This window comes from Bos grunniens, chromosome 23 (assembly GCF_055505025.1).
Source record: "Bos grunniens cultivar Pamir isolate PY7600 chromosome 23, Bosgru_T2T1.0, whole genome shotgun sequence".
NCBI lineage: Eukaryota > Metazoa > Chordata > Mammalia > Artiodactyla > Bovidae > Bos > Bos grunniens.
In genome coordinates, this window is record NC_141187.1 from 40,513,390 (window position 1) to 40,528,044 (window position 14,655).

A 14,655-nucleotide genomic window follows, 5' to 3' on the forward strand; every position below is an offset into this window, starting at 1 on the left:
AAAATTTTCATGAAACTTTGTTTCAATCCCCACAGTAACTATACATATTTTTAAATTAATTAATCAGTTACCAATTAACCAGTTTGTCTGGGCTAAGAGACTTTCTAATATAATCATAGATGTATACCAAAGACTTCTTTAAAGGAAACAAAGTAAGACTATATCATATGCACTGTGAAGGCATCCCAAGCAGTCTTGTTTGGATATACCTGTCTTTTCCTAAAGCCCCACTCCTTTTTGTGGCTGTCTTATATTTGTCTAAACCCCCCAAATGCCTCATTACTCAGCCACCTGATTGTCATTGATTTCTACCTTTCATTGGCTCTCCCTCACCTTTTCTCATATAGACCAATGGAGAGCCTTTGGGTTTTTTTCCAGTTCTGCTTAGCTTATGAAAGGCTCAGGAGATCCCAAAAACTGAAAAACAAAGATTCTCCTTTAAAAAATAAAGGAAAAGAAAAGGTTACACCTGCATTTATTTTAATATTTTATCCCCTTTATATTTGAATAACTAACTTAAGCAGACCTCTATTCATTCTGAGAAAGTCTCCCCAATGAACCTTTTACTTGTTAAATATAAAGCAAAGACCCTGGGCTGAAATAAATGTCTTTGGAGAAATTTGTCACTACCAAGCAGCCAAAACTCTGCTTTGATAATGAGGTAAGAAAATTAAAAACATTCTGTGGGGGAGAGAGAATTCCATGTAGGAGGAATATGTAGCTGTTCAGAAGTATGGATTAAGTGTCGGGTACATGAGGACAGTGAGGCACTGATGTGCAGTTTCTCAGTTAGGATCTGATTTCCAGCGATTAAAGGGGCGTGGACCAAGGGGGCATGGACCAGAAGCTAACAGAACAGTTCTTAAGGGTTTTGATGTGGTTCTTTACTTAAAGCAGGGTTGGGAGTGGAGGGAAGGAATATCCACAAGGTGGAGGAGAGAAGTAACTTGTAGATGGTTTCTAGTGTTTATAGGGTGGATTAGAGGGCTAATCCCTGGTGGCTCAGGTGGTAAAAGCATCTGCCTACAATGCAGGAGACCTGGGTTTGATCCCTGGGTTGGGCAGACCCCTGGAGAAGGAAATGGCAGCCCACTCCAGTATTGTTACCTGGAAAATCCCATGGACAGAGGAGCCTGGCAGGCTGCAGTCCATGGGTCACAAAGAGTTGGCCACGACTGAGCGACTTCACTTTTACTTTCAGAGGCCTAAAATGAGGATGTGATTGATGAAGAAGCCAAGTGGCCATTTAGATATCTGCAGGAAGAATATTCCAGGCAAAGGCAATTCCAAAGTGCAAATGTTTGAAGCAAAAAAAAAAAAAAGGGCTTGGGGAGTTTGAGGAATCGTGTAGGAGGCCAGGTGGCTGGGGCTGGTTGAGCCAGGAGGGGAGTGGCAGTTGATAAGATCAAACAATGAGTGATGACATTATTTGTGGGCCACTGTGAGGCTGCTTTTTATTCATATATAACCAAGGAGACTTTAATCTGTGAGACAGGTTTTAAAGTCCATGCAAAACTGAATATTACCAGAGTGAATAGATGTGACATTTATTTTTCCATTATTCAAATGCTTACTATGTGTAAAGTTAAGCAAAATGAAAGTAAAGTACAGGCATGCTCAGATAAAAGTCTTTTAGGTACAACTGAAAGAAAAAGTTTAGTCTTAGGTGTCTACCACCTGATAAAACTGTAAAGGTAACAAAGTGAAATTAAATTATAGCAAAGGGCTATCAAAAGAGCCTCAGTGATGTCAGGTATGTAAATATGAAAAATTGTCTTTGTAAACCTTAGTTTCCTTATCTTACAAAATGATTTAATTGATAGGATTCTTATGGGCTCTCCCACACTGAAATTGGGGATTTGCTACTGATATTTGATGGCCTGGGACTTATGTCTGAAATGAAAGGGATATGACAGAGTTTAAGAGTTACAAATCTGAAAGGAAGAGGAAGAAGGAAACACTGTATTAGGAAGGTATATACATACTTGTATTTAAATTTACCAGCTGAGCAATTCCATGAGCACACAGAAAGAAAAACTAATGCCATGCTGCTGTAAGAGACTTCCACACAGAACCCAGACAATTAGAGGCTACAAGATAACAAATTTTTGTAATAGAAATTACAAAGCTCGCACAGAAGCAAGATAAAAAATCATTGGGGGACTGCTATTATCAGGGTGTATTTTGGATTTTCATCCTCTTATAAAGTAAAGCATCAGATAAATTAATGTCTTACTGATAATTTCAGCTTTCAGAAGATGGGGGGACCCAAAAGGGCATCATGGTTAAGATGGAAATGAACAAGGAAGAATAAAATTATGAATATGAAATTGACAGATATGCAACCTAGGTTTTAGGAAGGCAGACTTCAGAATAGAGGAAAAAATGAAATGCCATGGATAGAATACCCTGAATGTGGATTGTGTGCGAAATGAGGCTTCAGTATCTGCTATTTTGACTGTAAGTAAGGCCAAGAAGAAAGGAGGAAAGAACTCTTAAGAACCCAAGAAACCTGAAGGTACTCTTAAGCAGAGGTGTGAAAAGTGTGAAGGGAAGGACAGTTCATTGAACCACATTAACTTTGTCGGTGTTTGATAGATCGAATATGTTCAACAACAATCTTAATTTTATTCAGAGATCAGACTTGCATTGGCCAAGACACCGAGATACTTGGGGCTATTAAGAACTTGAAATGTGACTAGCTCAAATTGAGACACACCAAGTATAAAACACATTTAGTAAAAATGATTAATATGGAACAAAGAAAATAACATCTCTGGTTAATAAGTACTCTTTAGCTACAGTAATCAAAACAGTATGGCATTGTCATAAAAATGATACATTCTTCAATGAAATAGACTAGAAATAAATTCACACATGTATGGTCAACTCATTTTCAACAAAAGCACCAAGAATACTCAATTGATAAACGATAGTCTCTTCAAGAAATGGTACTGGGAAAACTTGATATCCACATGTAAAAGAATGAAACTGGAAGACCATATTATACCATACACAGAAAATCAACTCAAAATGCGTAAAGGCCTTATGTGTAAGACCTTAAGCCATAAAAATCCTAGAAGAAAACATAGGGGAAGATCTCCTTTACACTGGTCTTTGCAATTATATTTTTGATCTGACACCAAAATTATAGGAGATAAAAGCAAAAACAAACAAGTGGGACTACTTCAAACTAAAACATGTCTATACAGCAAGGAAAACAATCAACAAAATGAAAAGTTAACCCATGGAACGGAAGAAAATATTGGCAAGTTAAGTATTTCCAAAAGAACTAACATCAAAAAGTACATAAAGTACACAGATGTGCGTGTGTGCTCTTCAGTCGTATCCAATTCTTTGCGATCAAATGGACAGTAGCCCACCAGGCTCCTTTGTCCATGGGGTTTTCCAGGCAAGAATACTGGAATGCATTGCCATTTCCTACCCCAGGGGATCTTCTCGACCCAGGGATCCAACCCACATATCATGCATTGGCAGATGGATTCTTTAATTCTGAGCCACTTGGGAAGCCCCCAAAGAACATGTAATTCAATAGCAAAACAATTATGGCAAAACCAATACAATACTGTAAAGTAATTAGCCTCCAATTAAAATAAATAAATTTATATTAAAAAATAAATAAATAACAACAACCAAAAAACCCAATTTAAAACTAAGAACAGGAATTGAATAGACATTTCTCCAGACATATAAATAGAAAAGATTTATATGAAAGATACTTTACATCATTAATCATCTAGGCGATGCAAATCAAAACCACAATGAGATATCACCTCACTCCTCTTAGGATGGTTGTTATCAGAAAAGTCAAAAGATTGGCAAGGGAATACTAAGCTAGATGGATAGGCAGAAATGTTGGGAAGAATGGAATCATTGATAGAAAAAGGGCATGAGGAAACTCTCTTGGAGGATAAAAATGCCCAAGACTTTGACCTGGGTGATAGTTACATGGGTACATACCTATGTAAAACTTTGTAGAATGGTGCATTCAGTTTTGCATATTTTATTGACTATACAGTATGGCTCAATTTATTTTTTAAAAGAAAAAAGAATACAAAGGGTCTGCTAACTTTGAATCTAAGCCTTTCAGGCTCAGTAAAGTTTTCACAGAAACATAAGGGAAAAAATTCCCAATACATATTGATTTTCTTATTTTGGTTCTGTTTTTCACCCAGAATACCTGATTCTCAACATATCATAATTAATTTTTTTTCACTTAATTAAGCCAGCAGTCCTTGCTTTCCTAAAACTTTCTTTAAAATTAAAAAAAAAATTAGCCCGTGCCCATTCTATCCCTTCAATTATAACCACTACTTGTGATAATACTTGGATTTAAATGTTTTCAAAGGAATATACGACACATTATTTATGATCTTTCATAAGCCAATCAGCACAAACTTCCCTGTCACTATTCACTCTTCTCTTAAAGAAACCATTATTCTAACTTCTGTCACCATATAGTTTTGCCTGATTTGAACTCCATATAAACAGAACCACAGAGTATGTTCTATTTGGTACCTGGCTTCTTTCATTCAACTTAAGGGTTTTGAAAAATAGTAGTTTGACATGTCCAGGCAGACAGAGTTAGCTGTACAAAACTAAGAGCAGGGGAAACTCGGAATCTGGAATGCATTCTCCCCACTGTTATACAGAAGGTCCTGGAGCAGCTGATCCAGCTACCAATGATGGAGACAAGTTTCTGTCACTAAACTAATTTGACATTACTAATATTTCATTCTAGTTTCAGGTCTCAGCTAAAATCCTTTAAAACTCTGAAATAAATGCAAAAATGCTTTTCCTTCATAGAAAGGAAAAGGCTTCCCAGGTGGCCCTAGTGGTAAAGAAGCTGCTTGCCATTGCAACAGACGTAAGAGTCTCAGGTTCGATCCCCGGTTCAGGAAGATCCCCTGGAGGAGGCCATGGCAACCCACTCCAGTATTCTTGCCTGGAGAATCCCATGGATAGAGGATCCTGGCAGGCTATAGTCTGTAGGGTCACAAAGAGTTGGACACAACTGAAGTGACTCAGCAGGCCTGCACACATAGAAAGGAAAAAGAAATAAGATAAAACCCAGAGATTTTCAGATTTGTATATATCTCATCAGTCAACATATTGCATAGTATTTTGGTAATGCCTAATTTTAAAGTATGAATATTTACTTATTATCTTTCACATTTTTTTAGATGAATGCTTCCTCACTGAAGTTTTGCCAAAATAAAACTTTATTGTTTCATTATATTTTCATGGGTTTTTTTCTCTGACCACAGAATGAACTTCTAAAATTCATAATTTTAAAAGAACATTCTGTGGTTAAAAATCCTGCCCATGTGCATTTATAAATCATTGGTTTTCCCTTCAAAAGCCACAACATACTTTCACAGTTTATCAAATATTTTGATTATCCCCACAGTCATCAGCATATTATAGGTTTTTTCCTCCAATGTCACATTACTCAGCGTTCCAGTCCATTGCATAATCAGTCAGTAGGTTTTAGATATGAAAATGAAAACTTTAATAGAATTTCAAAAATGAACACACCACAAGGGCCAACTGAGAGTGTTCCCAAACCTAATCCATTTTACAGTTTTCTATCTCCTTTCCATATGTGACAATTTTAGGCTATAGAGACTAAGCTTGGCTTGTCCAGCCACGGCTTCTATTTTTGTCAGCTGAGTGACAATACGCACAGTGTGAATGTGACTCACAGAGGGTATGAATTATTCTGCAGGATTCAGGGAACATCAGTGATCCTTTCTTCTTTCTCTTGGTGAGAAAATATATATGTCCACTTCTATTTAGATCACACAAAGTCTCACAGAATCTCTAAGGCTAAAAAAATTAGTATTTGACTCCTCTGGATGTAGACCAAGGGAGAAAGCCAGTAGAGTTTCCCTTATTATTAATGCACAGGGTACCAGTATAGTCAACTTTGAATTCCCACTTTACTCTTGGTCTTGAGATTGTTTTGTTCTTTAGTTTTGCTGAAACACCCTCAGGAGGATGAAACTTTGCTCGGACGAATTCCAATTATCATAAAACTTCAACAAGCCAACTTATGAATATTTAGCCTTCTCCTCATGTTCAAAAGCATCCAAATAAAGATGATGATATAAAGAAATGGCCCCTAACAGGCATGATTATCAACTCTAAAGAAATATCAGTGTCTATGGATTTGAGACATGCAACGTATTTAATATTTAAAAGACTCTTTAACAAGGTATGAACTTTCCTCTTCAATTAATTATTGATCCAGGCACTCATCTTCCTTCCATTTAAAACTTTTAAACAACGTGTCTGAAGCACTTGGGTTTGCTGTGAGAGGAGGAGGCAGTCACTGACTTGAGTTGTTTGGAAGCGTGATCAGAAAGGACTTTTAGCAATGAGGAAGAAACCCTGAACAACCATTTTCCATTATTCCTACATTTGAGGCTGCTGGAGCCATCAAGAAAACACTAAATAACAACACGTAAATTCTGTTGAAATGTTTAGCTAAATGGAACCAAAACAGTCACAGTTGACAATTTCATAAATACATTAATTAGAAGTGTCTCCAAATAGCATGTGATTTTGAATTATTAACATAAAACACTGCATTATAAATGACTGCAAATTGCATTCCTAGTGTTCTCCATGCTTAATTTATCATGCCGGTAGGAAAATTTGCAAATTACTTCACTGTTTTACACTTAGTGGCAAGTTTTATGTGTATATTATTACTTTAAGATAAAATTAAATTAGTGTACATACGTGATATGTGACATGTTATAGGAGACACTCAAAGTTGGATCAAAAAACAGCCAAATTCCCTTTCTTATTATGGACATATTGCATTCCCAGAACTTCATTGCTAATATTCCACCAAAGTCCTGGCTACCCTTCTCTGTCTCAGTGTTCACTCCCCTTTCTTCCCTAGGGATACAGTCTACCCATATTGATATAAAATTTTTACTGAACTGTGAAAATCATGGCTTTTTGTCAGTGAGCACTTCTTGGTATCATACTTAGAAATATTCTCTGAGTATGAAAGAGCCAGGAATCTGGCCAAACTCAACCCTGATGGATGTTGTCATTCACACTATGAGGACACAGTCTGAATATTTTATTTTATTTGAAAGCAATGATCTATGTAAAAATTTTCAGATACTACAGTTCTTATGATTTCATCTTTTATTTCACATTTATATTGCTATTTTGTCTATATACTTTCTAAAGAAGTGATTTTTCATTTGTTCTTTTTTTAGCTATAGAAACCCTTATTAAATAAAACTTAAAATGTGGAAAACCTTGGTTTGATCTCTGGGTTGGTAAGATCCCCTGGAGAAGGGAAAGACTACCCACTCCAGTATTCCGGCCTAGAGAATTCCATGGAGTGTATAGTCCATAGGGTTGCAAAGAGTTGGACATGACTGAGCGACTTTCACTTTCACTAAAAGCCATTAATCCCAGTCTGAACAGAGTAAGCCTTATCCAGGTATTTAAGAGGCTAACATAGTATGAATATTTAAATTATATACAAAAAGTATTTATCTTAAGTGTAGGCATCTAAGGAGCGGAGCCTCTCCAGGTTTTCCCTTCTAAGACAGAGTCCTTCCCTCCTCTTAGGATACCAAGGTATTGATTTGCCCACGTTTTCTATGATCACTGTGGTTTAAAAGCTATGCACCACGCTGTGGTTCTCTATTCATCTTCATCTTCCATCTGTGTTGCCAGAACCACAAACTGAACTACTCTCCTCTCTTTGAATACATATTGTGACTGGTGGTATCATTCAGCTTTAGTTAGGGGCACAGAAGAGGTCCTTAGGCCTTGTCTAGCATGGGCCATATGCTCATACTCAATTCACTGATGTCTGAAGTAGAGACCCATGTACACGCTCATAAAGTATGAATTGCCATCTATTAATTTCTCCCTCCTTTCTCAGCAAAGCTTCTGCAAAGAGTTCTCTACATTCATTGTCCTTACTTTCCCATATAGTGTTCTCTCTTCAATCCAATCTACACTCTAATTTCAACCCTACCAGTCCATGGAAATTGCTTTTATCAAAATGGCCAATAAACTCCTGGTTACTAAATCTAAAAAAAAAATAATAATAAATGTGTTGTTGCCTTGAAATTCCTCACTTGTAGAATTCACTTGTAAATTCTAGAGCTGACTTTTCCTGATTCATTGAAATTCTCTACTTTCATGACTTCCATAGTAAACACTGCCTTCCAACTTTGCTCCTATCTTTCTGGCCACTCTACCCATGTTCCCATGTGGTCTCACCTTTTCCTATTTGTGCCCTAAATGGCAGCATTTATCCAAATGCCATCACATCCTATCTTTGGTTCTTTTTATCCTACCCAGTTGAAAGCATATTCCATCTAATAGACTTATTTCACATATCAGTACCTTCACCCTGATTCTGACTTTAAATTCCAGATTTGTATATTCAACTGCCTGCTACAAATTCAAGTTTGAAAGAATCTACATGCTTTAAAATCAACAATTCCAGAAGTAAACACATTCTCTTTTTTGACACAGATTTCTAAAGGTTCTATTTCTTCAGAAATAACACTCCTACCAACCAACTCATCTTCCTCATGAAATAATCACCACTCACTCTTTAATTTTCTGTAGTGTACCTCTGATCTCTCCTCCTCTAAACCTCCACTATCAACACTTTGGTTCAGACGTCCAGCAGTCTCAAACATCTGTCACCTCAATTACTATAAAGACTTTTATCTGTTCTATCTCTAGTCTTACAAAATAAAACCCAATTGCTATGCTTATTCCAGAAATACAGATTTTATAAATACAAACTCATCATGCCCCTTCCCTCAGTTTGTAATCCATCAGTGGTTTCCTGTTCCCAATAAGACTTCTTGCTATGACCTACAAAGCCCCTCTAAGGGTCCTTTCCTGTTAAATTCTCTGGTTTCATCATTTTTGGTGACCTTGGAATATACCTAAGTACTCTACTTGTGATTACCCTAGTATAATATATTCCTTCCCAATTCTATGGTTTTATACATATCTCTCTGGCTGAATCCTCTCCCTTTTTTCTAGCTTATCTGTCTATATAAGTTAGACTTATCTTTCAAGAATCAACTCAGATGACAATTAACACATTGTCACATTACTGCTATATCATTGTCTCTTTTCTCTGTAGCCTGAAAAACTCTCCATATTCAGAGATTGTTCCATTTATCCATGTGCATTCAGTGATTTTCCTTGTTTGTCTCATTCCAAAATGAAATGAAAAAATATGTTGAAAATTCAAAAGACTGAAAATTCACAGTTGACTTGTATGGTCAGAAAAGTATTTATGGCAAAATGAGATCTGGACAGTAGATAAGAGGAAATAATGGGAAACTAGAATTTCTTGGGCTTCCCAGATGGTGCTAGTGGTGAAGAGTCTGCCTTTCAATGCAAGAGACTCAAGAGACGTGGGTTCCATCCCTGGGTCAAGAAGATTCCCGGAGAGAGAAATGGCAACCCATTCCAGTATTCTTGCCTGGAGAATTCCATGGACAGAGGAGCCTGTTGGGCTCCAGTCCATGGGGTTACAAAGCAAATGAGCACAACCGAGCAAGTGAGCACACAGCATACAGAATTTCATGGGCAGAAACAAATTGTGCAAATATAGTAGACAGGGAACAGTGACATGCACAACCAGACTAAAAGGGCTTGGTTAAGGAAGGAGAGAAGTCTTGAAAATGTTAGCTGGAATGCCAAGATAAGAATTTTATAATATATAGTGAGCAAGAAGAGAGCACACTCAAAGCAAAAGTAGCCCAGGCTAACAGAGCATCTAAACTTCCTGGAGTTGTGTGTTTGTTTTACACAGAAAATGCCTGAGATCCATTCCAGGCAATTCTGATTCAGAAGCTCCCAGGTTACTCACATATGGATTTGAGAACTACCATCTTAAAATGATAACTTTTGAAGATTAAACATAATCCATAATTTATCAAAAAGTAAACTTCATGTAACTTTTATTTACCTTGATAATAGCCTGAGTCATGGAGTTTGATGATCATTTACCAACATATTATCACTCACATTTAGCCACAATTTTTTTAGGAAAAAGAATATTTAATTTATTTTTAAATTCCTATGTACTGCCAAAGCATATATTTGGCCCTTAACAAACTTTCATCAAGTAAATAAATAAATTTCTTAAATGATGCTAAAAAAATCACAAGTAGTAGTTTTCAACTCAAGATAGAGCATCTTTTATTCTCCTGCTTTTTATTCCATAAACAACAAATAAAAACAAAAGTATAAGTAGAACACTATGAAGAAAATGAGAAAGAGTCAACAATGGACAGGTGACTTCAATAATGTTTTATTAGAAAGAGTAACTTCAATAAACTTCCATTAGATAGAAATTGGATGACGTAATACTAAACGCATACAAAAATAAGCAACAATATTCAACATTGTTAATCATTATATAAATGCAAATCAAATCCAGAATGAGATATCACCTCACACCTGTCTAAATGTCTATCATCAAAAAGTTTACAACTAACAAGTGTTGTCAAGGGTGTGGAGAAAAAGAAACCCTAGGGTACCATTGGTTGGAATGTAAATTGGTACAGCCATTATGGAAAATGGTATGGAGGTTCTTCAAAAAACTTAAAGTAGAACAACCATGCATGCATGCTAAGTTGCTTCAGTGATGCCCAACTCGTCGTGACCCTATGGACCATAGCCAGCCAGGTTCCTCTGCCCATGGGACTCTCCAGGTAAGAAAACTGGAGTGGTTTGTCATGCCCTCTTCCAGGGGATCTTCCCAACCCAGGTATTGAATCTGAGTCTCTTTATGTCTCCTGCACTGGCAGGCGGGTTCTTTATCACTAGCACCACCAGGGAAGCCCAGAACTACCATATGACCTAGCAATTCCATTCCTAGGTATATGTGCTAAGAAAACAGAACACCAATTCAGAAAGATATGTGCACTCCAGTGTTCACAGGAGCATTATTTACAATAGCCAAGGTATGAAACCTAAGCATCCATCTGTAAGAAACTGCAGAAAGTATGCACACCAAAGAAACGATTCGGAAGGAAAGACATATGATGCAAGAGATAGAGGAGACAATCATTGGAGTGATGTCCTACAGTAGTTAGAGGCAGATTACACAAATGCAGAGACTGGCAACTCATTCATAGTCACAGGACTTGAGTATACGGGAAAAAATATATACACATTCTGACGTTGAAAAATTGCTGTTTCATCTTGAAACTAAATAAAACTGACTGGACTGAGAACCCTATTTCTCTAGTCTTATTCAGAAATCCAAAGTCAAAGAGTCTTCATATTCAAAGCTTCTAATTTCACTTCTAATTCAGAAGGGACAGTAGAAGTTTTGACAAAATTTTAAGGAAAAAAAAAAAAGAATTTTTTTTTAGCAAATAGATTTTACCCATAAACATTTAGATGACTCCCATAAATATTTTGATGATTCCAGTGGAAACAAACCAAAAGTAGTATAAAAAATGTGGTTTGTGGGGGTAAAGTGTTAGAAAAACACGTCTTGCTTTTCCTTATTGCAGAATACTTAAAATTAAATTTTTGACTTTGTTGAATGTGCACAACAAATATACTGTCCACCTCCAGCTTCTGGCCTGTTTGCTACATGCCAGAATTCTGGGAAGAACATGGGAATTATTAGCATATGGAGAATGAGACTGTGTAATGCCATAAATTCACCAGATTCCTTTCAGGAAAAATCTGATCGATATCTTCAAAATTGTTTAGCTTCCAAGTTCCAAATATATTTAAAAGTAAAGAGAATAGTATGATGAATTCCATGTATACCTCGCCAACCTTTAGTGATTATTAATTCATGGCCAGTCTTTTTTCATTTATACCTCTACCCAAATCCCCTTCTTATTATGTTAAACTTCAGACAATATATTGTCCCATCTCTAAATATTTCAGTGTACATTGCTAAAGGCTACAAACCATTTTTCTTTAAGTTCAACATCATATTATCACAGTTAAAAATTAATAATTCTTTAATATCATCAAATATCTAGTTAGTGTTCACATTTTCCTAGCCCTCATAGTCTATTTGAGTTTGAATTGAGGTCCAAATGAAGTTCACGTATTACAATGTGTTGATACACTTCTTAAAACTTCTTCATGTAAAGGTTCCACCTAAATCTTTTTTCTTTTGCACTTTATTGAAGAAACTCAGTTATTTGTGGTGGTAGCATGTCTCACAGTTTGGACTTTTTATTCCCAATGGTTTTATTTAGACATGTTTCTTTCTTTTAAAATGTTAGATCTAAATATTAATCAGATTCATGATCCAAAAATTTAACAAAACTAGTTCATAGGTGGTGCTTATGTGCCTCCATTGAGAGAAACACAATGATTCCTTGTTTTATCTTTTTTGTGATGTGAGCAGCCCTTGGTAATCATTGCCTCGAATACCGACATGCATTATGATGTTTAAATAGGTGTTCTGCTCACCAACTACAATGTGTGTGTGTGTATGTATATGTGTGTGTGTGTGTGTGTGTGTGTGTGCGTGTGTGTGTGTAGAAGGAATCTCCTCCACCAACAAGCAATTCTCTGGATACAGCTCACTGCCCTACAATTCAACTCAACTGGCACTCTCTGCTATCTTCTGGGAGATAGCATTAGATTTCACAGGTTAAGGGGTCAATCCCACAAAACTGCCCCTCCCACACACACTTTAGACACCAGTCAGAAGCCTGGATTACTAACTGTGCTTCTGACCAATCAGCCACAAATTGGTTGTTCCAACAACACCCTCCAACTCAGGATGACAGTGTCAAGTCAGGGTTGTCACCTTATCTCTTACCAACCATCTGGCTATGAATCCGAGGTTTACCTCTAGTGTTCAAGTAATTTGCTATTGATTACTCTGAGATTCAGTGGTATAGGAAGAGTAAGAAAATGCTTTTTCTTCTCCCCTTATTTATTAATTTCCAAAATCATAAGTTCCCTAGTGTAGGGGTTCAGAACAAGTCCCCCCAAATATGCCACATTTGCATGAGAATTATTTTGAGCTAAAGGCAATCAAGACCCTATAGTTTCAAAAGAAACTACTACCCCTCCCTTAACCACCTAGAAGAATTTAAATTAGGGATTTTTCCCAGGAAAAAATTTATTAAGAGCAATGAATTTTATCTAAGTGGCCCTATCTATATGGCAAACATTGAATTACCAAAAATCTGTTATTGTCCTGACAATGACCCTCCTATCCTTAGAAGCCCCAGGCCTTTATCGCATTCCTTAGCTCAGGATGGCCTATATGCCTCATTTTACTTTCCTGTCTCTGAACTTCTTGTGTATGTGGAGTTCCCATACATACAAAATTAAATTTGATTTTCTCCTGTTAAGCTGTCACTTTAATTCTGAGACAAGCCAGAAGAACTTATAAGGGTAAAGGAAAGCTTTCCCGCTCCCTGATACCAACATCCTCCAATGGTGACCAAGTAGATTTCTCCCGCAAATACAGTTAGGAGCCCATAGGTTTAAATATAATTTATGTTTTGATCCTTTACAGTTATCTTCCTTACTACAGTTCAAATTATCCCATCTTTGGCCAGGGTAGACTTACCAAGATTACCAAAGTCTACCTGACCCAACTCATCTGGTCTTTTATGATAAGTTATCCCAGACCCATTTTACATATTCTCTGACGGAGGCCTGAAATCAGTGATTTGACCAAAGAGCACTGATCACTTTTCATAGTAAATAGCACTGAAAGGCCACAGTATTGACATTAGATGGGCTCACTGTGGCTGGGTTGTTCTAGACCTTTCAAAGGTGAGAGAGATTTTTTTTAATTCTTCTAAGTTTTAATATTAAGATAATATTAGAGATTTTAAAAGTAGCAAAAATACTACAGAGAATTTCAATATATCTTTCATCAGTTCCCCCTAAATTTAACATCTTTTATAACCATAGTACAGTTATTAAAACCATAGTACAATTATGAAACCCATGAAATTAATATTGACATAATATTAAGTAATCTATAGATCTTATTGGAATTCTCCACTTTTTCCAATAACACTATTTTTCCTGTCCAAAATCCAATTCAGGGTATCATGTTGCATTAATCGTCATGAGTCTTTCTCTAATCTGTGACAGTTCTTCAGCCTTTTGAAGACATTGTGGGTTTTTTGTTTTTGATGACCTTGACACTTCAGAAGAACACCGATCAAATTTTCTGTAGCTCTCTCAAATGCTGTTTGTCTATGTTTTCCCATGATTAGATGAAGACTCTATGGTTTTGTGAAGAATACTACAGGAGTGATGCTGGGCCCGTTTCTTTTCTTTTTCTTTTTTTTTTTTTTTCATGCATCATGCAGGATCTTAGTTTCCAGACCAACTCTCAAACCTGTGCCCTCTGCCTTGGGAGCTTGGAGTCCTGTCCACTGGACAGCCAGGGCCCTTTCTGTGTATCATTTTCGATAGGATCAGAATAGGATGGACAGCTAAAAAGTTTGAAGAATTCCTGTGATTCATTACAGTAACAATGAAATCAGTAATTCTGTTCATTTATTCAGTCAACATTGAATTTTGCTTGTGTCCACCTACTGCAAATATAAAACCAAGATGACAAAGTGACCTGTGTCAGAAGTGACCTGTGCCTAAGCAGGG